Source organism: Halichoerus grypus, chromosome 2 (genome assembly GCF_964656455.1).
Source record: "Halichoerus grypus chromosome 2, mHalGry1.hap1.1, whole genome shotgun sequence".
Classification (NCBI taxonomy): Eukaryota; Metazoa; Chordata; class Mammalia; order Carnivora; family Phocidae; genus Halichoerus; species Halichoerus grypus.
The window spans coordinates 17,947,952-17,975,943 of NC_135713.1; the positions used below are offsets into that span (position 1 = coordinate 17,947,952).

The 27,992-nt window shown below is 35.3% G+C and overlaps 1 protein-coding gene and 1 pseudogene across 1 annotated transcript in view; one reads left to right on the forward strand and one right to left on the reverse strand.

Moving 5' to 3' along the window:
- The window catches only part of CDH12 (cadherin 12), a 986,307-nt gene that overhangs the window by 877,885 nt on the left and 80,430 nt on the right, over positions 1-27,992 (reverse strand). The gene's annotated exons all lie outside the window — the stretch shown is intronic.
- Positions 365-27,954, forward strand: LOC118534617 (zinc finger and BTB domain-containing protein 8A-like; annotated as a pseudogene).

Here is a 27,992-nt window from a genome sequence, read left to right on the forward strand (position 1 = left end):
AAGCACTGAATATGACTTGGTAATCTCAATGACAGAAATAACCTAGCAACCATCCATTACCAAACCAAAATAGTGAAAACTATCTAATGGAAGCAACTGAATCAGTAAAAAAAAAAAAAAAAAAAAAAAAAAAAAAAAAAAAAAAAAAACAGCAAACAATGTGAACATTTTTAGAAATTTGACTAATAAAGCCATTACACTGTTACCAGTCAACAAAAGAGGGTGTCCGTGTGTTTACTAAGTGAATATTTGTTGTAGATTGTTCTAGAAACTAGAATAACTACTGAAAACAGTGTCTCTGGATTCACAGAGATTACACACTAGATGGGGATTTAGACAAGTCAAGAGTCAAGAACAGCACAGGATGGTGAGTAATCCAGATGGTGGGCAGAACAAGGATTCTGGAATCCAGGTGGTAGGAGTCTAAGGTGAGCCCTGAAGGAGGGGAATCATCGAGGGCATGAGGAGGGAGGGAGAAGGACACAGAGGTGGAGGGCACATAGGTCACGGCGGCTGCACAAGCTTGCCCGCCATGTGGAAAATGGCTGCAAGGAGAGAAGACAGAAAAGCCAAAGACACTGATTAGGAGTTTGTACTGGTAAGTTATGTATCTACATGAATATTTAAATCTTGTCCTCCTACTTGAGACCCTCTAATATTAGCTGCAGAGAGCAGGAGGTTAAACAGGGCCCAGAGGACTCCTCTCAATGTTGTGAATATAAATACCCCTTACGCTCTCACATGTTTTCCTGTGTTAGATAGAGAATAATCTCTATCAGAAAACACGAGGTTTGAAGTTAGACCTGTCTGGAAGAACAAGCAAATTGGAATCTAAGGTAGGTATTTCGTACTGTTTTCTAGTGTCTTTTGTGTTATATGTTCCTTATAATCACTTAGTTATACCCATTCCACTTTCATGGTTACTAGTTGCAGTCACAAAATATTTAATGTGTGACAAATTTAAAATCAAAGTTCACCAGTACAGCTTTTTATTATCATTTCATCATAGATACTTATTCCTCCCATTATTACATTTACTAGTTTTTATGTACGTATGTTTGGGAGCACTAGTGCTTTTCTATGTTAGCTCCCTGTAACTGATAGGTTACAGAGAACTTATCAGCTATAAATTGTTCAACTTTATGAGGCTAATACATGAAGATTATGATAAATTCTGAGGTTTTCAGCAAATTCTAACTGGGCTACAGTTTAAGTTTTGTACTATGATAATATTCTTTTCCAATCTTTAACTTTTTTAAAACAATGAGCAAAAAAAAAGCATGCTTATGCTGAAAGGTTGAAAAGTGTATGAAGAAATACAACATTATATATATATCTGAAGCGATATCAAGAACATCTAATTTGCAAATATAGACATAATTCTTAATTCACCATTATTAATGTGGTCAAGTAGGTTAACTGTTCTCAATCTCCGCTTCTCCATTTGTAATTTGGAAAAATAATGGTACCAACTTAGTACTATTTTATCTATAAATGAAAGGTGCTGAAGGAATTTCCTTTTATGAAGAAAAGGGCAGTAAATACTTTATTCCATTATAATTCTAACATATACACTGTACCTTATTATTAATAGTAGTTATTTTATTTTGCCATTATGCAATTTGTAAAAAAAATACTGGCTTCAGATATAATATCCAAGACTTTTTAGTCATATTATTGAAGTTAAAAATATAAAACCTTCAAAATTCTCTTTTGATTGATAAATTGAAGATATGCATTGAATGTACTTTTCCTGGCACTTTGATATACTTGATCAAGTTAAGGACTTCATAATGGAGTGATTATCTTAAATTATCTGGTCAAACCAATCTAATCACAAGGGCCTTAAAAGTGGAACAGTGAGGCAGAAAAGGAAAGCCAGAGAAAAAGATGTAAGGATGGAGGTGGGACTGAAGCGTGAAAGATTTCTGTCTTGGAAGATGAAGGAAGAGGCCATGAACCCAGGAATGTGGAAGGCCTCTATGAGCTGGAAAGGCAAGAAAATATTCATCTCTTGAACCCCCAGAAGGAAAACAGCCCTGCCAACACCTTAGTTTTCACCCAGTGAGACCCACAGCAATTTTTCAACCTGCAGAGCTATAAAAATATATAATTTGCATTGGTTTAAGTTACTAAATTTATGGTAATTTGTTACAGTAGCAAATAGAAAACTAATATGAGCACTAAAAAAGAACATGAATTATTGAAATAGTAACCTTTAAGGCACACTTCAACATTAAGAAAATAAATGATCCAATGTTGATAGTCTTCTTTATAATTAAAAAATAATAATAGTAGAAATCAGGACTAAATACTTTCATAAAATATGTAAAATAATTTCTTCCTTAGTTAATCAAATATTTTCTTTCTCAGTAATATTCTCACATGGTAAAGGGACAAAGACTATAGCAATGTTATGGTTCTATCATCAGAATAATTACAAATATTTCATAAGAATGTTGTTATATTTTAAACTAGAAAATTTAAACATGATATTTTATGATTAAAAGATAAAGTTAAAAATAGAACTACCTTAAAATCCAGCAATCACACTACTAGATATTTACCCAAAGAATACAAGAACATTAATTCAAATGAATACAGGCACCCCTATGTTTATAGAAGCATTATTTACAATAGCCATGATATGGAAGCAGCCCAAGTGTCCACTGACTGATGAATGGATAAAGAAGATGTGATACACACACACAAACACACACACACACACTCACACCCCACAATGGAATATTATTCAGCCATTAAAAAGAATGCAACCTTGCCATTTGCAACGGCATGGATGGAGCTAGAGAGTATAATGGCTAAGTGAAATAAGTTGATCAGAGAAAGACAAACATTATATGATTTCACTCATATGTGGAATTAAAAAAAACAAACAAACAAGAAAAGCGAAAAGATAAGAGAGGGGGAGAGACAGACAGAAAAGCAGACAGACAGACAAACCAAGAAACAGATTCTTAATTTTAGAGAAGGGAGGTGGGGCGGGATGGGCTAAGTAGGTGATGGGGATTAAAAAAATGATTTCATAGCATAGTGCCATGAAAAAAATGATTTGAAACAGAATAAATTAAAGAGTAACATTTTTATTTGGGTATGGAGTATAGTTTTCCAGATATTGGAAAGAAGCTTTCTGCTATAGAGTCATCCCAATTTAGTGAATCTGAGTGATGTTGGGCATTCTTTGTTCTTGATCCAGTTTGCATCGGGGAAGTCATATTCTCAAGTTATTGAGTGTGGGGTGGAAAGAAGGTGGGAGGCAAAAAGTAAAATGAATTCCACAGTGTTACTAAACACTGCTTCTCCCTCTCTGCCCCCAAGTCTGACAGCTTCAAACTACATCAGTCATCCTGGCATTATTTGCTCAGAAGACCAAAATCACAAAGGCACTGTCCTCCTCTTCTCAATGCTAATATTTAACTTTATGAAACCAATGTGACTTGATATACATGTGTGCTATGGAATAGAAGATGTGTGAAAAATAAGCAATTATTACTTCTAGGTGGGTTCAATTTATTAACCAGTTATAAATCAAGGAATATGTTTTTATATGATTAAAAGTGGTATAAATGAAAATAATGAGGAAATTTGAAAAATCGGCTATCATATATTCCTACAGCAACAAATGATAGATTCCTATACCTACAAATCATGTATTTCTGTAGCTAGAATTGATTCCACTGCAAAACTCTACATTTTACCCCCAAAGTGCCATACTGAAGAGCAACTAATCTGTTCTTATTTTCCTGTCTCCACATCAGGTTACTTTGAAGAGAGAGCTATCAATTTTCTTTGCGCCAGAAATAAACAAAGTCAGGGGTACATATGGAAATATAAATTTCCCCAAACAATACTACTTTGAAGAAAAGCTAACAAACACTTACTCCACATCTGTTTTTCAGTACAGTGCCCCAATTTGCAAGGAGGTATAAATGCAAAGTTTACCATCCTCTGAATCATGGCTATCTTAAAAAAAAAAAAAAAAAAAATCCCATTATAATTCAATCCTTTTTATTCCAAATATATTATATTAAATCCAATTAAAATAAAATTTAAAAAATAAAGCCAATATATATTAATTTATGCAATAAACCACTTTTGTTAGAAACATTTTTTTTTTAATTCAGAGCATTGTTGACATTGTTCCCCTTTTGTATCAAACATAGGATACTCTCAAGGTTTATATATGCAGTTTAAAGATTTTACTTATTTACTTATTTATTTGTCAGAGAGAGAGAGAGAGAGCACAAGCAGGGGGAGCAGCAAGCAGAGGGAGAAGCATGCTCCCTGCTGAGCAGGGAGTCCGATGCAGAACTCGATCCCAGGACCTCAGGACCTGAGCCGAAGGCTTATGCTTAACTGACTGAGCCACCCATGAGTCCCCCAAGGTTTGTATTTTTAAACTGTGATTATCCATATGTATAGGAAATTCAGTAAGATTATATTTCTAACGTATTGATTTGTTTTGTTTTTTTACTTTCATTTTTGGGGTATATACTTGTTCACATGTAGCCTACAAACATTATCAAAGAGGATAACACTCATTTAATTTGCTCTAAATTGTTACGCTACATCTTTGGATAAGCAAGCTAGAACTGCAAGAAAGGACAGAAGTTTTATCTATGAGGTAATAGTACATCTTTGTTTCCATTAGAATTGTATTTCTTGAGGAGGCGCCTGGGTGGCTCAGTCGTTAAGTGTCTGCCTTCGGCTCAGGTCATGATCCCAGGGTCCTGGGATCGAGCCCCGCATCGGGCTCCCTGCTCGGCAGGAAACCTGCTTCTCCCTCTCCCACTCCCCCTGCTTGTGTTCCCTCTCTCGCTATGTATCTATCTGTCAAATAAATAAATAAAATCTTTAAAAAAAAAAAAAAAAAAGAATTGTATTTCTTGAACTAAATAATTCCACTAATACTTCCTTAATAAAACTTGATGCTGATCTGAAAAATCCCTTTTTTTTTTTTTTTTTTTTTTTTTTAAGATTTTATTTATTCATTTGAGACACAGAGATACAGAGAGAGAGAGAGAAAGCATGAGCAGGGAGAGAGGCAGAGGGAGAGGGAGAAGCAGGCTCCTCGCTGACCAGGAGCCCGATGTGAGTCTCGATCCCAGGACCCTGGGATCATGACCTGAGCCGAAGGCAGACGCTTAACCATCTGGGCCACCCAGGTGCCCCTGAAAAATCCCTTAATTTAAAATGACAGATTTTTAAGTACCCTGAAGTAATGGGTCCTGACTGTCTTACTTCCTTGTGTACTACTCAAAGCTCCTAACAGAACTTTCACACATGTTCAGCGGTTTAGACATGTTTCTTAAAAGAATAAGCACATGTTACAATAGCAAATAGTGATTAAAACACTATTATGTGTATAGTAATAACACTGTTACACATTATATTTGTAACATTCAGGGAGGCATATATTCTCTTTAGAAACCTTCATTCGATTATAAGGAATGACACATTGAAGTCAACTTTTGGAATAAAGAATATTTGAAAAGATAAATATAATAATTAAGTTAATTCTCTATTCCATTCCTTATGTCTTCCTATACTTATTTTATATATTATCTAAAATATTATTTTCAACATCTTTTAATATGTAAAAATATTTCACAGGACTTATTTTGTTATCCAAATCATGATTTATATTCCATATTAAATTTTAACTCTTATGAGGATACTTAATATATAAAATGCGAAATCATGAGAAATACAAAGAAAACTCAGGCCATTACGAAGTCTTTCAACTTGTTGATTTTAATTGTTCCTTTCATTTTTTATTTTTTTCATTTCCTATGGATGCTATCTGTTCTCTGATATCCATCCTCTGCTTCCTCCATCAAAATGGGCATTTAGCTGGGCAGCAGCACGTGGCTAATGGCTGGTGAATGGTATATGAACAAAGGTGATATGTACAAGGTTAGGGTCCAGCTCTTAAAAGCAAGAAAGCATGCCGCCTGCCTTCCTGGAGGTAATATTCCCACATGTAAATTTTCTCCTCCCTGCAGATGTGAAAGTAGGATCTGGGCTCGTAGATAATAGCTGCCCTGAAGATGGCACCCTATCAGCCCTGCAACACACTCTTCTGAACGGCTATACCAAAGATTATATTTACACTGTTGATATCTTCAAACCGGAGACATGTCAGAAAGTATTTATCTTGCTTAACTGTTTTGGTTTTTTTGTTGCTGTTGTTACAGCAGCTTAGAATTTATATCAACTATTTCCTTAGTGAAGAAAACATAACCCATGGTGTTCAGGATTAGATTGTTTTGCGTCAGGGTAATATTGCTTCATTTTTTGATATAAATTGGTAATGGTTAGTTACATATAGTATAAAAAATTTATGTGACTATTAAGTTATTTTCTTATTCGCTATTTTCCTATGTTCAGGTATAAATTCTATAATACCCATTCCTTCATTAAAAATAATAATATACACTGATCCACTTCCATTATCTTTCTTTCCAGTACTTCATGTCTTTTTAAAGCATATGGTTTTGAACAATTAACTACTAAAATGTGTAATTCATTTGTAAGTTTTCCAATAATCCTTAGTGACCTTGGATTTTCAGGTTTGTCAACTTCTCAATAACCACTTATAAAAGTTAGAAGAAAGAATTGGTCCCTCATGAAATCCCTTAAATGAAGTAAATTTTAAAATCCTTTCATGCATTACGGTGCCAGCCACTGTGGCTAATCCCATTCAGGCTCCATAATTAGTATCCCATGGTAGGGATTCCCACCTGTACCGTGTGGCACAACATCACAGAATGGGGAGGGGTATAAGAAAGAAAGGCTCCCAGCAGACCTATACGTGACAGAATGTGTGAATCAATTTTAATTAATTCTGCCTCTTTAAATCTGTCTGCTCTTTTGGAGAGATTGCTATCTGCCTCAGACACTCTGGCAAAATAATTAACAGAACCACTGTCGGAGACTGATAGCACAGGCGGCAGCTGATTCCTGTGGCAGGAACGCCTCGTCATCCAAGTGCCATCGAACTGTAAAGGTAAAGGGCATGCCGTGCAGTGCAACGTTAATTTTACTAAATAAGTGCGTTATTTATAACATACATTATAGACTTTTATTTATCTAGCATGTAACCGAAATAAAGAAGATTGTTTCTAAAACACTTCAAACTGTTCTGGCAAGTATCTCAGACGTTCTGACAAAATATCTTTAAATAAGATCGCCCACAGTCCCTATGAGTAGCCGCGATAGTGTGCATGGACCCCTGCGTTCCACCACACAGAAAAGCAATAAAACAAAAATTATTCCTAAATGAAAAAATAGAAAGTTGTGAATTATAAAAATAAACATGAAAAATTACATTAAGTTCTCTAACATCCGTTTAATATATAGTTGTTTTTGTTTCTTGCTAGAAGCTGGTATTTTCCTATTTTCCTACAAAAATAATAATTCCCGGGCACCTGGGTGGCTCAGTTGGTTGAGCGACTGCCTTCGGCTCAGGTCATGATCCTGGAGTCCCAGGATCGAGTCCCGCATCGGGCTCCCTGCTCGGCAGGGAGTCTGCTTCTCCCTCTGACCCTCCCCCCTCTCATGTGCTCTCTCATTCTCTCTCTCTCAAATAAATAAATAAAATCTTAAAATAATAACAATAATAATTCCCTTATTAGGTAGATTTAAGTAGTATTAACCAAGCAGAGTAAACTTTTTTTTTGTTTTGTTTTAACAATACAATAGAATTTGACATCACCTTTTCCAATTGCAAAGATTTGCTCATCCATTCAATGACTGAATTTCATAGTCACAAGAGCCTGATATTTATTTCCTGACTTATTTACTTATAGTGGTCAATGGAAGGGCAACACAATTATATACTAAATGACTATGATAAAGGTAGCTTCAAATAATCATCTCTATACTCAATGCTTCAGTCACTACTTACTGAGAAATCTATTATAGTCTAGTTTGTCCCAAATTTTCATTTCCATCATCATTCCATCAGACATCCTTTGAGGAGTCTAATACTTAAGTATGTATTCTGTATTTTTACTATCCATTAAGGAAATAACAGGATTTTATTTTATTTTTAATTTATTTATTTTTATTTAAATTCAATTAACATATATTATTGGTTTCAGAGGTAGAGATCAGTGATTCATCAGTCTTATATAATACCCAGCGCTCATTACAACACGTGCCCTCCTTAATGTCCATCACCCAGTTACCCCATCCCCCCACCCAACTCTCCTCCAGCAACCCTCAGTTTGTTTCCTATGCTTAAGAGTCTCTGGTTTGTCTCCCTCTCTGATTTTTTTCCCCCTATCTTCCCCTATGATCCTCTGTTTTGTTTCTTAAATTCTACAAATCAGTGAGATCATATGATAATTGTCTTTCTCTGATTGACTTATTTCGCTTAGCATAACACCCTACGACCCAGCAATTGCACCACTGGGTATTTACCCCAAAGATACAAATGTAGTGATTCAAAGGGGCACCTGCACCCCAATGTTTATAGCTGCAATGTCCACAATAGCTAAACTATGGAAAGAGCCCAGATGTCCATTGACAGATGAACAAAGAAGATGTATATATACAATAGAATACTTACTCAGCAATAAAAAAAAAAAAAAAATGAAATCTTGCCATTTGCAACAACGTGGAAATAATAGGATTTTAAAATTGAGTAAGATCTTGGCCAGGATACCATAAGGAAGGTGAGTAAACTCAGACTCAGAGATGTCAAAAGACTTACTAAATTCTACAGTTAGGATGGAATGAAATCAGAACTGGCAACCTGGAATTCTGACTTGTGACCCAGCATGTAATTCACTGATAGGATTGCTTTGCAGTATCAGAGATACTTGGATTGATTTCTAAGAGGTCACCATAGATTCTTTCTTCCAAAGCCATGTGCTCTTCTACTTCTTTTACCTCCAACCTCTTATTTAGAACTGAAATGACATACTCTCCCAACCTAGTTCTAAACAATTCTGGAAAAACCTTTTTCTCCCCATTTTTGTGCAAAAACAACAATAAAAAAAACCCTGAGATTAGGCAAAATAACTTTCCTGCTTATTCTAGGAGATATTTACTCCTTGAACACTTCGAGCCAACTAAAATAATGTACGTATCAGGACTAGCAGGTTGCCTATCGATACTTGTCTCATCTATACCCACTGATCTAGAGCTATTGTGCCATAAACTCTGCCCATTCCAAACTAGTTCCTTGAATTGCAACACTTGTTTAAAATTATTCAGATTAAGAAATCATTTCTAATGAAATGCTATACGTATCCATCCCTGACTTCCCCTTTCTAAGATGCTCTTAAAACTCTGTCAAGATGGTGTTATCACTTGTACCAGTCAGGGTCTCTAGAGAAACAAAATCAATAGGATGTATATTTATATATAGAGAGAGAGATTTATTTTAAGAAATTCGCTCATGTGAGTGGGGAGGCTGCCAAGTCTTAAAGTCCACAGAATGGGCCGCCAGGCTAGAAACCCAGAGAAGAAGTGAGGTTGCAGTTCAAGTCCAGAGGCATTCTGCTGGCAGAATTCCCCCTTCCTCAGAGGAAAACAGTCTTCTTCTTAAGATCTTTAACTATTTGGATGAGGCCCACCCCCATTATGGAGCTTAATCTGCTTACTCAGTCTACTGATTCAAATGTAATCGCATTAAAAATACCTTTCCAACAACATCCGTAACTCAACATACACCTAGGCACTGCGGCCTGGCCAAAATGACACAAAAATTTAACATCCCATGTCTTATAGCAGCAAATTAAATATAAGCATATATCATTTTATTGTGCTTCACTTTACTGCTCTTTCCATATACTGCATTTTTTACAAATTGAAGGTTTGTGGCAATCGTGCATCAGACAAGTCTATTGGCACCATTTTTCCAATAGGATCTGTTCACTGTGTGTCACATTTTGGTTAATTCTTGTAATAGTTTCAACAACTGCATTATTACTGTATTTGTTATGTTGATCTGTGATCAATAATCTTTGTTATTTTGCTATTGTAACTGTTTTGAGGTGCCATGAACTGTACCCATATAAAACGGCATACCTAATCAATAAACATTCCATGTGATCTGACTGCTCCATGGACTGGTCATTCCCATGTCTCCCTCCCTCTCCTCAGGCCTCCCTATTTCCTCAGACACAATAATATTGAAATTAGGCCAGTTGGTAACCCTAAAATGGCCTCTGTGAAGTGTTCAAGTGAAAGGAAGAGTCTCATGTCCCTCACTTTAAATCAGAAGCTGGAAATGATTAAGCTTAGTAAGGAAGGCATGTCAAAAGCCAAGACAGGCCCAAGAGCTAGGCTTCTTCCACCAAACAAGTTAGCCAAGTTGTGAATGCCAAGGAACAGTTCTTGAAGGAAATGAAAACTACGATTCCAGTGAACACAAGAATGATAAGAAAGGGAAACAGTCTTACTGTTGATGTGAAAAAAGCTTGAGCTGTCTGGATAGAAGCTCAAACCAACCACAGCATTCCCAATATTAAGCCAAAACCGAATCCATAGCAGGGTTCCAACCCTCTTCAATTCTACAAAGGCTGAGGGAGTCGAGAAAGCTGCAGAAATAACGTCTGAAGTTAGCAGAAGTTGGTTGATGAGGTTTAAGGAAAGAAGCCATCTCCTTAACATACAGGTGCAAGATAAAGCAGCATGTGCTGAGGTAGGAAGCCACAGCAAGTTATTTGGAAGATCTAACACAGATCATTAAAGAAGGTGAGTACACTAAACAATAGATTTTCAGTGTAGATGAAACAGCCTTCTACTGCACAAAGACACCATCTAGAACTTTCACAGGTAGAGAGGAAAAGTCAATGCCTGGCTTCAAAGCTTCAAAGGACAGGCTGACTGTCTTGTTAGGAGGTAATACAGCTGGTAACTTTAAGGTGAAGTCAGTGCTCATTTACCATTCTGAAACTCCCAGGGCCCCTAAGAATTATGCTAAAGCAATTCCGTCTGTGCTCTATAAATGAAACAACAAAGCCCGGATGACAACACATCGGTTTACAACATGGTTTACTCAATATGCTGAGCTCACAGTTGAGATCTACTGCTCCTCTCAAAATATTCCTGCTCATTGGAGTGCCTGGGTGGCACATTCGGTTGAGCATCTGACTCCTGGTTTCAGCACAGGTCATGATCTCAGGGTGGTGAGATGGAACCCTGTGTCAGACTCTATGCTCAGTGTGAAGTCTGCTTGAGATTCTCTCTCTCTCTCTCTCTCCCTCTGCCCCTCCTGCTTGTGCTCTCACTCTAAAATAAATAAATAAAATCTTGTATTACTGCTCATTGACAATGCACCTGGCTACCCAAGAGCTCTGATGAAGATGTACGATGAGATTAATGTTGTTTTCATGCCAGCCAACACAGCCTCCATTCTGCAGCCATGGATCAAGGAGTAATTCTGAATTTCAAGTATTGTTATTTAAGAAATACATCGCATAAGGTGTCATAGAAGTTCCTCTGATGGATTTGGGCAAAGTAAACTGAATAACTTTTGGGAAGTATTCACCATTCTAGATGGCATTAAGAATATTCATGCTTCATGGAAAAGAGGTCAAAATATCAGACTTACTAGGAGTTGAAAGAAGTGGATTCCAATCCTCATGGATGACTTTGAGGGGTGAAAGACTTCAGTGGAAGTAAGTGCAGATAGGATAGAAATAGCAGGAGAGCTAGAAGTGGAGCCTGAGGATGGGACTGAGTTGCTGCAATCTCAAGAGAGAACTTTAATGGCTGAGGAGTTACTTCTTGCAGAAGTGCAAAGGGAATATTTTTTTGAGATGGAATCTACTTCTGGTCAAGATGCTGTGAAGATTATTGAAATCACAGCAACAGATTTAAAATACCACATAAATTTAGTTGATAAAACAGTGGCAGGGTTTGAGAGGATTAGCTCCAATTTTGAAAGAAGTTCTACTGTGGACAAAATGCCATCAAACAGCATCACATGCTACAGCAAAATCTGTGAAAAGGACAGGTCAACTGATGCAACAAACTTCATTGTTGTCCTCTTTTAAGAATTTGGCACAGCCACACCACCCTTCAACAACCACCATGCTGATCAGTCAGCAGCCATCAACATCAAGACAAGACCCTCTACCAGTAAGATTAGGACTCACTGAAAGCTCAGATGACAGTTAGCATTTTTTTAGCAATAAAGTATTTTTTTTTAATCAAAGTCTGTATATTCTTTAGACATAATGATATTCCATGTGCATTTAATAGACTACAGTATAGTGTAATCATAACTTTATGCACTAGGAAACCAAAACCTTTATTTGACTTGCTTTATTACAATATTCACTTTACTGTGGGGGTATGGAATTGCACCTGCAATATCTCCGAGGCATGCCTGTAAACTTAGTTTTGTTTGATCAACAATTTTTGTAGTGGTCTACTGGGAAATTGACTGCTGACACACCATTTGCAGAAATGCAATTATGCAGAAGTGTCATAGCTGATAAGCCAACCCAGTTTCTTAACTCTAGAATCTACATGAAAGGTAAGATTCACGAGGGAATGGAGTCTTTTGTAATACTCTCAGTGCCTAAAACAATGACGAACAAATAGCAGGTAACTGAAAAACAGATGAATGAATAAATAAATTAATAAGTCAGATATTCTGGTATATTATTTGCAGAGCAGGAAAAGATTATTTTCAAAATGACCTCATTATGTAAACATATGTACTGTGGAAACTCTCTTGCATTTCAGTAATTGAAATTCAATATGTACAAGATATATAATTATAGCATAACCTTCTATGTGTGTAAAACAAATATCTAGACCCACAGAACACACAGGAGGCATTCAATACTTTTTATGATGATTGACAATAATTTTGTTTCACATGAGAAATTAAATTTTCAAAATTCCTTTCATGCAAATATCAGTTGCTTAGGTGATTTGTCTAGCATCCTTATATTTCACAGAGCTCCAACATGCTGTAATCCCTTAAATATAATCTTTTTTGTCATAATTCTCCTTGATATTTCCTCTCATTTCTTAATGACATTTTAAAGATTCTAGACATACCACTTCTGTTTACAGGTCTCCATCTCAAAAAGCTCCAGGTGACAAAGATAACTGACCATCAAGTTGATGCCATCCTGTTCATGAAGACTGAAGAATTATTCTGCATCTTGATTTATATCCCAGGCTTTATATTCACAGCATTTCATATTTAAAAGATTTTTCACATACGTCATTCTTAAATCTTTACAAAGATTATTGAAAGCAACTCATTTTTCTTATTTCAGTTAAGAACTGAAACTCTCCTGGAAAAATGGCACCTTTGCATAGTTTCATGAAGGACAGGAATCCCAAGGCATGCCAACTAGGACACTGAATTATTATCTACAATATTAAGTGCTATGTAAATATTTGTCAAATTGAATTAGATTTCCTGGGAAACATTTTAAAAGATTCACTGAACTAAAACTAAAAGCTTCTCTATTATGACTACATAAGGAAATGCCATTTTTCTGGGTTCATCCATCTTTCAATCTGGACATTAAGAAATGCTCCAGAGGTTCATGATATAAATATAAACAATAATATCTTCTCTGTACCTTATATGCCAAATTTCCTATGACATTACCAGTCAGAATAGACTTTACTATTTACTGATACCTGACATTAGACATGTGTGGCAACGAATAAATATTTTACTCTTTGATTCAAGAAATTTGTGTAAACCAATTTATCTAAACTCATCTGAAAAAGCAACTCTTATTTCATGAAGTTGTTAGAATACAAACAAAACTTTCTTGTGACCTACTGTGTCCTAATGACAATTATACCTTAAGCTTCTACAGAACTTCAGAATTTACAATTTTTCAAAAACACACACATACATATATACATCCAAGCACAATCTAGCCTTATAAAATGATGAGAGTAGAAAAGGAATCTTAAAGATTATAAATCTCAAAGCCCTAATTTTCCAGACAGACAAAAAAAAAAAAAAAAAAAGGTACATTCAGAGAAGTGAATTTGCCAAACGCCTCATCAAAAACAAAAAACTGGTAATGAAACCGCAAAACCCAGCCTACTATACTTCAAGAATTCTTTTTTTTTAGAATGGGAAGGGGGAGGGGCACAGGGAGAGGGAGAGAGAGAGAATCCTAGGCAGACTCCACACATATGGCAAAGCCTGATGCAGGGCTCGATCTCACAACCCTGAGATCATGACCTGAGCCAAAATCAAGAGTTGAACACTTAACCGACTGAGCCACCCAGGCGCCTCTACAATAATTCTTGTGTGTGTGTGTGCGCGTGCACACCTCCAGGTATGTGTTCATATGTGTTTAAACTAAATTATTTTGATATATGTACATAAAGGAAATCATGTTTTTTTAAAGTACATGGTTCATATGTAGAAGGAGTGATAATAATTATAGGAATAGATTCTTATAAAAGAGATCTTTCCTTTGGTGTTAGAAAAGAGGAAATTCAATTTCATCATGCAAATTTATTGGCATTTAAGTTTGCATCTCAGGCAATGATTCTTAAAAAAGAGTATTACATCATTGTATTCTAAGTTTTTTATAAATAATTTGATAGAATAGCATTTTTCATTTAAATAACACTGGTGAATAATTCATTTTATGATAAAAATTAGAGTTATTCATCACTCTCAATGATTTACATTCCAATATCATTTCCTGATTGAGGCAGAATGTTATATCATCACCTTTTTATCAAGGGAATCATTTATAACCTTGAAAATTGAGATGAGACCACTTGAATCCACATAGCTTAATGATCAGGACTGAGAAGTGAGATCATTTGTATCAAATTGGCATAATTACTTTGTCCAGATCATTCTTTTCCATGAAGATAAGGGTGTAAATTAATAATTTTACTGTTTACTTTGGGAAATTCCTGTAAACAAATGTATCTGGACAAAGAGTTTATCCATCTAAGCAAACAAGTCTTTTATTAGGACATCAGTTATCTTCCGAGCAAACAATTTTCTTTTCAAACAACAGTTTAGTTATCATGACTTCCTTCAAGATTCATACCTTTTCCCACACACCATTTCTAAACTATTATGTTATGAACTTTACTCACTCGCAACCACTTCCCTGAATGTAAAGATCTTCCTTGAACCACTAAGGCACACATCCCTAAACACTAAAAACATAGAACATTAAAAACATCTGTTTGTATCTATACTTCCAAGGCACTAATAAGAATCTTCACATTGTTATTTTATTTTACTGCTATAGATCCAATAAACTTAGACCTACTTTGTGTCTGTGTATGTGTGTGCTTTTTTATAGTCAAGAGTTGACAACTTACTTTTTGTCTGTGTTACAGCCTAATAATCTAAAAATGTTTTTGAAATATGTTGAAAACTTGAACATTCTTATGGCTTAAATGTGTCTCATTAAAAGAACAAAAGTCTGAAAACTACCTCTCTAGATCTTACCTTTCTTCATCTATAGAATGATAAAAATATGCCTTATACTTTATGTAAGTCAGTGAGATACCATATTTTTTCATTTTAACTCCAGTTTAGTTAACACACAGCGTTATATTAGTTTCAGGTGTACAATATAGTGATACAATAATTCATCACCCAGTGCTCATTATGACAAGTGCACTCCTTAATCCCCATCACCTATTTCACCCATCCTCCTACCCACATCTCCTCTGGTAACCCTGATTTTGTTCTCTACAGTTAACAGTCTGTTTCTTGGTTTGTCTCTCTCTTTTTTCCCTTTACTCATTTGTTTTTTTCCTTAAATTCCACCTATGAGTGAAATCATATGGTGTTTGTCCTTCTTGGACTAGCTTATTTTGCTTAGCATTATATTCTCTAGCTCCATCCATGTGATTACAAATGCCAAGATTTCATTCTTTTTTTATGGATGAATATTCCATTGTGTGTGTATATGTATACATACACACATATGTACATACACACACATACATATATACACACTGCATCTTCTTTATCAATTCATCTATCAATGGACATTTGGCTGCTTCCATAATTTGGCTATTGTAAATAATGTTCAATAAACATAGGGGTGCATATATCCTTTTGAATTACTGTTTTTGTATTCAATGGGTAATACACAGTAGTGCAATTACTGGATCATAAGATAGTTATATTTTTAACTTTTTGAGGAACTTCCATACTGTTTTCCAGAGTGGCTGCACCAGTTTGCATTCCCACCAAATGTGCACCAGGGTTCCTTTTTCTCCACATCCTTGCCATACTTATTGTTTCTTGGTTTTGATTTTAGTCATTCTGACAGGTGTGAGGTGATATCTCATTGTAGTTTTGATTTGTATTTCCTTGATGATGAGTGATGTTGAGTATCTTTTCATATATCTGTTGGGCATCTTTATGTCTTCCTTGGAGAAATATCTGTTCATGTATACTGACCTTTTTTTAAAATGGATTATTCATTTTGGGAGCGTTGAGTTGTATCAGTTCTTAGAATTTGAGATATTAACCTTTTATTAGATATGTCATTTGTAAATATCTTCTCCCATTCTATAGGCTGCCTTTTAGTTTTGTTTTTTCCTCTGCTGTGCAGATGCTTTTTATCTTGATGAAGTCCCGATAGTTTATTTTTGCTTTTCTTTCCTTGCCTCAGGAGACGTATCTAGAAAAATGTTGCTCTGGCCGATGTCAAAGAAGTTACTGCCTATGCTCTCTTTTAGGATTTTTTGGTTTTAGGTCTTACATTTATGTCTTTAATCCATTTTGAGTTTATTTTTGTGTTTGATGTCACAAAGTCGTCTGGTTTCAATTTTTTGCATGTGGCTGACCAGGTTTCCCAATACCATTTGCTGAAGAGACTGTCTTTTTCCCATTGGATATTCTTTCTTGCTTTGTCAAAGACTAGTTGACCATATAATTATGGGTTTGTTTCTGGGCTTTCTATTCTATTCTATTTATCTCTATGTCTATTTTTGTGCTAGTGCCATACTGTTTTGATTGCTACAGTTTTATGATACCTTGAAGTCTAGAATTGTGATACCTCCAACTTTGCTTTTCTTTTTCAAAACTGCTTTGGCTATTTGGGTTCTTCTGTGGTTCCATATAAATTTTAGGATTTTTTGTTCTATTTCTGTGAAAAATGTTATTGTGATTTGGATAGGGATCACATTAAATCCATAGATTGCTTTGGGTAGTATAGATATTTTAACAATATTTGTTCTTCCAATCCATAAGCATGGGATATCTCTCCATTTCTTTATGTCATCTTAAATTTCTTTCAGCAATGTTTTATAGTTTTCAGAGTATAGGTCACTCACCACTTTGGTTAGGTTTATTCCTAGGTATCTTGTTATTTTGTAAACAGGATTGTTTTCTTAATTTCTCTTTCTGCTGCTTTATTATTAGTGTATATTCTTTATTACTCTGATGTATAGAAATGTACCATATTTCTGTACATTGATTTTGTATCCTGTAACTTTACTGAATTCATTCATCAGTTCTAGCTTTTTGGTGGAATCTTTAGTTTTCTATATGTAGTATCATGTCATCTGCAAATAGTGGAAGATTTACCTCTTCCTTACCAATTTGGATATTGTCTGATCACTGTAGTTAGGACTTCCAGTACTATGTTGAATAAAAGTGGTGAGAGTGGACATCCTTGCCTTGTTCCTGATCTTAGGGGAAAAGCTCTCAGGTTTTCCCACTGAATATGATGTTTACTATGGGTTTTTCGTAGACAGCCTTTATTATGTTGAGGGATGTTTCCTCTAAACCTACTTTGTTGAGGACTTTTATCATGAATTGATGTTGTAGTTTGTCGACTGCTTTTTCTGTATCTATTGAAATGATCATTTGTTTTTTATCCTTTCTCTCATTGATGTGATGCATCACATTGATGGATTTGCAAATACTGAACCACTCTTGCATCCCAGGAATAAATCCCATTTGATTGTGGTGAATGTTTTTGTTTAATGTACTGTTTGATTCAGTTTGCTAGTGTTTTGCTGTGAATGTTTACAACTATGTTCATCAGAGATATTGGCCTGTAGTTTTTTTTTCTGAGGTCTTTATCTGGTTTTGGTATTAGGGTGATACTGACCTCATAGAATGAGTTTGGAATTTTCCTCTTTCTATTGTTTGGGATAGTTTGAAAAAAATAGGTATTAACTTTTCTTTAAATGTTTGATAGAAATTTGCTGATGAAGCTCTCTGATTCTGGACTTTTGATGGGAGTTTTCTGATTACTGAATCAACCTCCTTTCTGGTCTGTTCAAATTTTCTATTTCTTCCTGCTTCTGTTTAGGTAGGTTATATGTTCATTGGAATTTATCCAGTTTTTCTAGGTTGTCTAATTTGTTGGCATATAGTTTTTCATATTTTCTTACAATTGTATTTCTGTGGTGTTATTTCTCCTCTTTCATTTGTGATTTTGTTTATATGCATCTTTTTTTTTTTTTTTTTTTTTTTCCCATGAGTCTGGCTAGTGGTATGGCAATTTTGTTGATCTTTTCAAAGAACCAGCTCTTGGTTTCCTGATCTGTTCTATTGTATTGTTTTGTTTTGTTTTGTTTTTTAGTTTCTGTATCATTTATTTCTGCTCTAATACTTAGTATTTTCTTTCTTCTGCTTCTTTTGGATTTTGTGTGTTGTTCTTTCTCTAGCTCCTCTACGTATAAGGTTAGGTTGAGGTTTTTCTTGTTTTTTGAGGTAGGACTGTATTGCTACAAACTTTCGTCTTAACAACCTCTTTGCTGCATCCCAAAGGTTTGGAGCACTGCGTTTTTATTTTTGTTTCCATGTACTTTTTAATTTCTTCTTTGATTTCTTGGTTGAACCGTTCATCGTCTAGATCATGTTATTTAACTTCCTTGTATTTGTGTTTTTTTCCTGATTTTTTTCTTATGGTTGATTTTTAGTTTCATAATGTTGTGGTCAGCAAAGATGCATGGTATGACTTCAGTATTTCTGAATTTGTTGAAACATGTTTTGTGGCCTAATATGTGATCTGTTCTGAAGAATATTCCATGTGAACTTGAAAAGAATGTGTATTCTGGGTGCCTGGGTGGCTCAGTTGTTAAGCGTCTGTCTCCAGCTCAGGTCATGATCCCAGGGTCCTGGGATCGAGTCCCACATCAGGCTCCCTGCTCAGCGGGAAGCCTGCTTCTCCCTCTCCCACTCCCCCTGCTTGTGTTCCCTCTCTCGTTGTCTCTCTCTCTGTTGAAAAATAAATAAAATCTTAAAAAAAAAAAAGAAAAGAATGTGTATTCTGCTGTTTTAGGATGAAAGAGTCTAAATATATCTATTAAGTCCATCTGGTCCAGTGTATCATTCAAAGCCACTATTTCCTTGTTGATTTTTTATTTGGATAGACTGTCTGTTGATGTAAACGGGGTATTAAAGTCCCCTACTATTATTGTGTTACTATTGATTAGCTTCTTTATGTTTGTTATTAACTGTTTTATATATTTGGTTGTTCCCATATTGGGTGCATAAATATTCACACCTGTTATATCTTCTTGTTGGATTATCTCCTTTGTTATTATATCATGTCCTTCTTTGTCCTTTCTATAAACTTTGTTTTAAAGTCTAGTTTGTCTGATATAAGTATTGCTACTCTGGCTTTCTTTTGGCAACTATTTGCATGATAAATGCTTCTCTATCCCCTTACTTTTCAATCTGCATATGTCTTTAGGTCTGAAATGAGTCTCTTGTAGGAAGCATATAGATTGGTCTTGTTTCTTAATCCACTCTGTCACCCTATGTCTCTTGATTGGAGTATTTAATCCATTTACATTCAAAGTAATCATTGATAGGTATGTATTTATTGCCATTTTGCTACTTGTTTTGTGGTTGTTTTTCGTAGGTTTTTTTTTTTTTTAAGATTTTATTTATTTATCAGAGAGTGAGAGAGTACAAGCAGAGGGAGAGGGAGGCAGAGGGAGAGGGAGAAGCAGGCTTCCCACTGAGCAAGGAGCCTGATGAGGGACTCGATCCCAGGACCCTGGGATCATGACCTGAGCCGAAGGCAGCCGCTTAACCGACTGAGCCACCCAGGCACCCCTGTTTTTTGTAGCTTTTCCTCTGACCCTTTCTTCTCTTTCTTTCTTCCATGGTTTGCTGGTTTTGTTTAGTGATATACTTGGATTCCTTATTTTTTTTGTTTTTTTACATATCTATTACTGTTTTTTGATTTGTGGTTACCCATCAGTTTACATATAACATCTTCTGCATATAGCAGTCTATATTAAGCTGATGGTTGCTTAACTTTGATCTCATTCTTTACTGTTCTCCCCCCACCTTTCAGATATTTGGTATTATATTTTACGTCCTTTTGTTATGTGCTTCTCTTGACTGATTTTTACAGGTGTCCTTTTTTTTCTTTTGTTCTTCCTATTTTCCTTACTCTTACTTATGGTTTTCATTTTCCACTCACGGAGTCCCCCTTAACATTTCTCCTAGGGCTGGTTTAGTGGTCATGAATTCTTTTAACTTTTGTTTGGTACCAGGTACACATTGTGTCTGTGTGAAGTGGCTGAGCAGGGCATGTGCAGGGTTGACAAAATGTGTTCTGAACCCAGGGCTGAGGCCAGCAGGCTTGAAATGGGCAAGTCCTTAGGAGAATACCTGGGTGGGATGTACTTCTGGGGACGTTAAGGAGCAAGTGTCTGTGCAGGGTTTCCTCCTGCAGGAGGCACTGTGTATATGCCAGGGGGCAGGGAGGAAAAGCTTCTTTGTTCCTGGAGAGTCCCCCAACATGCTCCAAAATCAGTATAAAGAGATCTTTCTCCTGTTTTCCCCATGCACTGTGCAAACGGTACCTTCTGTGTTACCTCTCCAAAGGTTGCTATCTCTTTCAGAGCAGGGACCCAGCTATCACTGACCCTCCCTGCTAGCCCACTGCTGAGTCAGCTGAATTTTGAAAGCTCCAGGCTTTAAGTCCCACTAGTTATACAAACTCAGGGAATTCAGCCCCTCTAGTTTTCAAAGCCAGTCGTTTTGGGGATTTGTCTTCTCTGCGTGGGCTCCGTGGTGCAAGGGACGATTTCTTTCCCCTCTCCACGCCTGCAACTCTTTTCCCTCCTACAAGCAGATCTGACCACCATTTCTGCCCTTCCTAATCAATCAGATGTGACTGCTTCTCTATGTTTAGTTGTGGAGTTTGTTCTGCCAGTCTTTGGATTATTCTCTGTTTATTTACAGAGTGTGAGTGATATCTAGTTGTAAATGTGAGACAGAGTGAGTTTAGGATCCTCCTACTGTGCTGTCTTCCCAGGCATCGCGATTCAAATAACATTTTTTTTCAAGATAACATATTTTTATGTGACATATTTTCCTTTAGTTCAAATAACACACTCAGAAGCTATCAGTATCAAAATACAAAGGGAAGCACAATTCACTTCTGTATCTTTCTATTTGAATTATAATTAATTTGTCAAATAACGTGAAAGAAAATGGTTATCATATACTCCTAATTTAATCACGCCAAAAGAATGGCATGAGATGTTCCAAATTTAGATAAAATATTGTTACTTTGTTTCTGATCACTCAGTGGTCATTTCATTTATAAATTTTAGCTACATTTACTCACCAAGTAAAATTCAGTAAACTCTACTTGTACAATATGTTATCTAAGAACCACAAAGAACATTCAGTATTTGGGAGTGGACAATAACTAAGATATAGAACTTCCATATATATATATATGAAATAAAATATATGAAAATAAGAAAAGCTTTTCCTTACAGTAGAATCCTAATAAATGTAGAATGAATTGCTAAAATGTACAATGAAACTACAGGATAAAGGTATAATGAAGAACATGATATTATAAAATCTCAAGTAATCTCCCCATAAATTACTTTTTAAATATAAAGGACAATACTGACTCCATATTGGAAAAAATTAATCACGCATTACCTTAATCACTTTAATGAAGGATCAAAGTGAAGATTGCCACTAATGGGATAAAGTGTCACCACATTCCCCCTGATATGTTGCCCCGAGAAGGGTACAACATCACTCCCATGATATTTTACCTAAAATGCTTAACCTGAAACAATGAGGAAGTATCTGGAAAACTCTAATTGTGGTTAATTCTACCAAATATCTTGCCTATTTGCTTCACAAATATCAAGATCATGAAAGACAAAGTAAGTCTAAGAAATTGGTACAGGTTAAAGGACATTAAAAATATATGACAACTGAATGCATGAATCCTGGAAAGAAGGATTAACATACATTTTGTATGCATACCATAAAAATTAATACTATGGTAATTCTGTTTGTCTTTTTGCTTCAACCAAATAAAAGAAAGCACTATTAATAAAATATTATAAGATCCATGGCAATTAAACTTGAAGTAATAACAACTTTGTTATTCTCATGATTAATAACAACGGTCAAGTCTAGGTCCATCTCTGCTCACCTAATCAGTGAGTCTTAGACAGCTTCACGTTCACCATTATTTAAGGATGACCACACAGAAAGTGCACACCCTCAGAAACCAAAGCAGCTGAATGACACTAATGATACACTAAGGAGTTAATTTTGAAATGTCTACTAAATACAGAATTTAAGTAATAATTCCCAGTGGGTATGATTGTTATAGAGAAGAATGATATGTCTAGTCTACCATAATAATTAATTATGTAAGAAAGTCTTCATTGTTACAGATCTAGTGGAATGAGTCAACCATCTGGTTAAATATGGAGATTCACTGTTTGGGGCCTGCATAATCCATGGGATTATGGAAGACTGTGAAAGACCATTTGACATGAGTTAGTGAATATTACCAGTATTTTCTAGGGTAGATCATTATTACTAGTTACAGTACAGGAAACCTGTCAGATTGACTACTTTTTTGCTGTCATTCAAACACTTAGCTTTTTGAAAATAGCTTGGTTTTCACTTTGGGTGTGTGTATGCATAAATTCCTTTCTACATGGTCAGACAAGGTTAAATTTATAGGTCAAAGAGGACTGGTTTTGAAGTTTCAGTCTTCTGACACATAAATCTTACAGAAGTTATATTTTAATACAGCATATTCAATAGATTCGTCCTCACCAATACATACCATACACACACATAGCTAGTTATTGCACATACTTTAGTTTAAAATATTAAATATTCCAGTGACATGTTTCATCATTTTAAAATCTGGCGATGCATGCACTAGGATGTGAACGCATCACACACCACAGATTTTCATTTTTTTTAAGATTTTATTTATTTATTTGAGAGAGAGAGAGATAGTGAGAGAGAGCAGAAGCAGTGACGGGGAGGAGTTAAGGAGAGGGAGGAGCAGGCTGCCACTGAGCAGGGAGTCCAACTGACCCAGCTCGATCCCAGGACCCCAATATCGCAAGCTGAGCTGAAGGCAGACACTTAACCTACTGAGCCACCCAGGCATCCCCAGATTTTCATTTTTAAAACATTTTACAAGACAATTCCACCTGTAATAACTTTTTAAAATCTGTTTTGCAATTACAAACCCCTTAAATAAAGACCTATGTGCATAAAAGTAAGTTTCCAAACTTTTAGAAGCAAAGATAATATATCTCATTATGTCCTTAGGGTATGTATAATTGTTTGTCAAGATACACATGTCATAAAGCATAGAAAAATTTCTCATAAGATCAACTAAAGTTTAAACATTAAAATAAAGGATTATTAAACAGAATATATAAAGGATTCTTACAAATTAAAAATGAAACAATTGATAGTAAAGTTGAAAACAAATGGACAAAGTGTATAAGAAGGTGATTGAAGAATGGGAAACCAAATGGCCAATAAACTTCTGAGAAAATGCTAACTCTCATTATAATCAGGAAATTGAAAGTAAAAATCACAAAAGGATGCAGTTCAACTATCATTCTTCAACAAAAAAGCCACCTAATTTCCAAATACTAGCAAGGATGTAGAACAATGGGAACTCTTAAAGAATGCTAGTGAGTGTGTCAATTACCATACCGAATTTAGATAATAATTTCAATATATATGCATTTAAAATGTGTATACCATATATACAAAATTCTACTTCTACAAATCCTAGAAAAATGCTTGTACAGGTGTAGAAATATATGCATAAGGATCTTTGTAACAATTTCATTTGCAGTTACAAATAACTGCAAGGGAATAGCTAAATACCTCAATATATACAATGGAACTATCCAACAGTCAAAATGTATAAAATTGAACTACATGTGTAAATATGGATAAATTACTAGGATATTATATTGAAATAAAAAGCCAGATTGAAGGAGGATAGGAAAATTATAAGTTCATTTTGTAAACTTTAATATATTAAAATGATAATCCAGAAATGCATTCTGATGGAATGGCAGAGAGAAACAGAACATGTAACATGCACTTAGGAGACTTCATCTTAATATGTATTATTTTATTCCTTAAGACAGGTGGTAGGTACACAGTACTCACTAAATGTCTTTGTATCATTTTATATGCACAAGAAATTTCAGAATATACTTATATACTTTTATACTTGTTGCATGTATTTGACTACAATCGCTAAACTAAAAAAATAGACTATAATGAATCTAGTGTTTGTGGCTTTTAAAATAATCCATTTTGTCTAGGAATTGATTTATCTTTAATATAATTTATACAGAAACACAGAGCCTTTTGAATACTAAGGTACTGCATGGTAAAAAGGCAAAATGAATACCCTGTTTTCTTGAAATCTATGAATGCATCAAAGACTAAAATTAGCTTGAACTTTGAATGTCATTTAATTGGATATAAACATTAGATTATTAATCAATAGTCCATTTAATCTGACTCCTTCACAATGGCAATTCAATATGAAAACATTATTTTTTGACCTTGCTAGAATGTTCTCAACATTTTCAACTAAACGTGGAACAAATAAATTAAATCAAGATGCGGCGTCTCAAGAGAACATTAGGTCCACTGAGTGGTAAAGTAGATCATGCCAACAGCCACCCATTTAAATCAGAGTTTATTTTTTTAAAAAAGGAACATTTTATAATATAATTATCACATACAATATGAAGCACATAATCACTATGAAACATATATTTATGGATATTTAATGTACCTATCCTGCTTTTTGCAAGGAGCTGTGAACCAAAATTAATAACACTAATTATACCCAGCCACCTGCAATGAGTAGCATTAAAAAAAATTATACCTAAAATTTCTTTAAAAATATATTGTTTGGAGACTGGGGAATGACAATCTACTATAGCTAAAGAAAATATTATTTTCCTCATATCAAAGCTTTATATAAAAATAATAATTTATACCTGGGGCTTTAGAATATTGCCATTTTTAAAGGCAGTATTTCTCTTTGACCTCACATTTTCTATTTAGAGCACAGTCATTTAAACTATGGTCTATGATTTAAAAAAGGAAAGTTATTCTTAATGGGCCAATCATACAATTCAATGTGATTATCAGGTACTGTAGCTATAAATTTAGTGAAAAAATTCCATAAAAATTTGATCTCGGTATTTGGAATTGTAATTTAACTGTGCTCACTATTTCAAGGAGAGAGCAGAAAGACTGAACTCAATATTAATGACTATTTAATCTCAGATTGTGTTTCACATAAGCCATAGAATTCATATAATCTATTTGCTTCTATAATTTTTAGTGAGGACAACATCAGAAAAGAAAAAAAAATCTTAATTCAATTCTTAGGACAATGTAGTAGATAATTCTATCATCTGGAAACTAAATATGTATCATAACGTATTCTGAAATGAATAGAACTGACTTTGAATTCAAAAACTCCATTCAAAAACATCGTTATTGAGTGTGTATTATGTTCCAGGAACTGAGCCAAGAAAGAGGGACACAATTTTGAAAAGATATGGAAACAACTCTGAAGCATTTACTATCTAAATGGGTTTGAAGTGTAGAATGTGAATTTTCCATATGGTAGTAATTTTATATTAGTATAGCTGTAGAGTAAATAGTTTTGTTTTTTTTTTCTGAGAATTAAAGGTGATTGGAACTCAGAACATAAACATTTCAGTAGAAACTGAGAGAAGCTATATTTAGTTAACTTCACCTATAAAGAAACAGGGAAAGTATTTAGAATATAGATGAGATGATGCTAACTTTGGGAGGCAGGGCACATGGGATCTACCCTAGTCTCTGCCACAGACATTCTGTTTAGTCATGAACAATCACTTATATTCTGTGGGCTTCATTTTTGCTTGACTGTCTACATATATATTGAAGAAAATAAATAAGATGACCTATTATCCTACAATTATGAGAAAACTTAATCCCCAGAGTAAAATTAAACAACTCAATACAGCTAATTAAGTATTCCTTTTCCAATATCATTATTTTGTAGTAAGATTAAAAATTATAGAAAGAATAAAAATGAAATATTTGAAATATAACTTATTAAAGAACTATATACTCTTTTTACTTAGGTTGTTTAAACATCAGAATACAATATGATCTTTTCCAGCAGCACTCCCCAACCCAGCAAAAAAAAAAAAAGTAAAGCTTTCTCTATTTTCTTTTTTTTTTTCTCATTACCTCTAATTTCCATAGGCATGAAGCTATTCCTTTTTAATTTCTCTTTGGAGGAGGAAAATGAAGAGCTAAACAGGCAATATTATGAGCAAATTCCTTAAATACATGCTTGTCAAATGAGCAGATTTGGGTACAGAGATAATGAGTAATCAAAATGATTCTAGTATTTTCTTCTACTATTTTATGGAAATCCGACATAGGGCTCTAATAATTTTTGTTAGAAAAATCGACACAAGTGTGGTAATAGACACAAGGGACTCCTTGGTCCCACAGGTGTTCGCATGCCCCCAAGCATGGACTGTTAAAGTATCCCAAGCTCTTCACAACTGTATACCGACTACAAGCTGGTCTTTAAAGAGCCCTTCCCTGGGATTTATAAACAGTATTGGGGGAAAGAAAGTGTAAACCCTGTGATGCCAGGCCGCTAGCTTCCTTCAGATGACTGATGTCATTAGCATATGTAAGACCTTTATTAAATCTTCACTAGGCATTAGTGAGAAAGAAAAAGTGGCTACTTCAGTCTCTCCGATAAAGATGCCAATTCTAATGGTATAGAATGTTCCTCCTTTTACAGCTCTGGCTGGCAAGAAGAAAGCAGTTCTCCACATTCTCACCTAAGCTCAGATCAAAGAACAGGTATAATAAGTGGGAAATCTTGGAGTAAGTATAATTACCATCCAGCCTCCCAAAGGAGTACTCAACAGCCTTTGACTAAGCATGAAAAAAGGAAAGATTCCATTAAAAAAGTCCAAAGAAGAAGAGGTTGTCACCGTCTTCTGAAGCTGGTCATTTTAAGGCAAGCAAATGAGAAGCACGAGCATCAGATTCTTCCAGCCACATTTCCCAATCTGAAGAACAAGCACAAACTGATGCTGACATGGACTCTACTCCTGTGAGCTATCCGTATGGTCCAGGATCTGATGTCACATCCAGAAGCTTTCCAGATGATCTGCCCCGGATGCGCTTCAAGTGCCCATACTGCACACTCCTGGTCAAGCGGAAGGCAGACCTCAAGCTCCACCCTCGTTGCCACACAGGAGAAAGGCCTTATCCATGTCAAGCCTGTGGGAAAAGATTTAGCAGGCTGGACCACCTCAGTAGCCGTTTCCGAACAATCCACCAGGCATGCAAATTAATCTGCAGAAAATGCAAACGCCACGTGACTGATATAACAGGGCAAGTGGTCCAGGAAGGAACCAGGCACTACAGATGCGACAGGCACTGAAGTGGTCATAGACAGCCTCCCCATTGATTTGGAAGCTGAACAGCATCGTATGTCCCCATCAGATGGAGATAAGGATCCCAGATGGCACTTGAGTGAAGATGAGAATAGATCATACATGGAGATTGAAGAGAATGGGTCTGCTGATCTGGTCATAAAACAGGTTGATGATAATGAAAAAGAAGAAGAAGAGAAGGAGATAGAATCCAACATTAGGTAGCTAACATGGGAACCAACAGAGCTGGCATGTCTGCAACT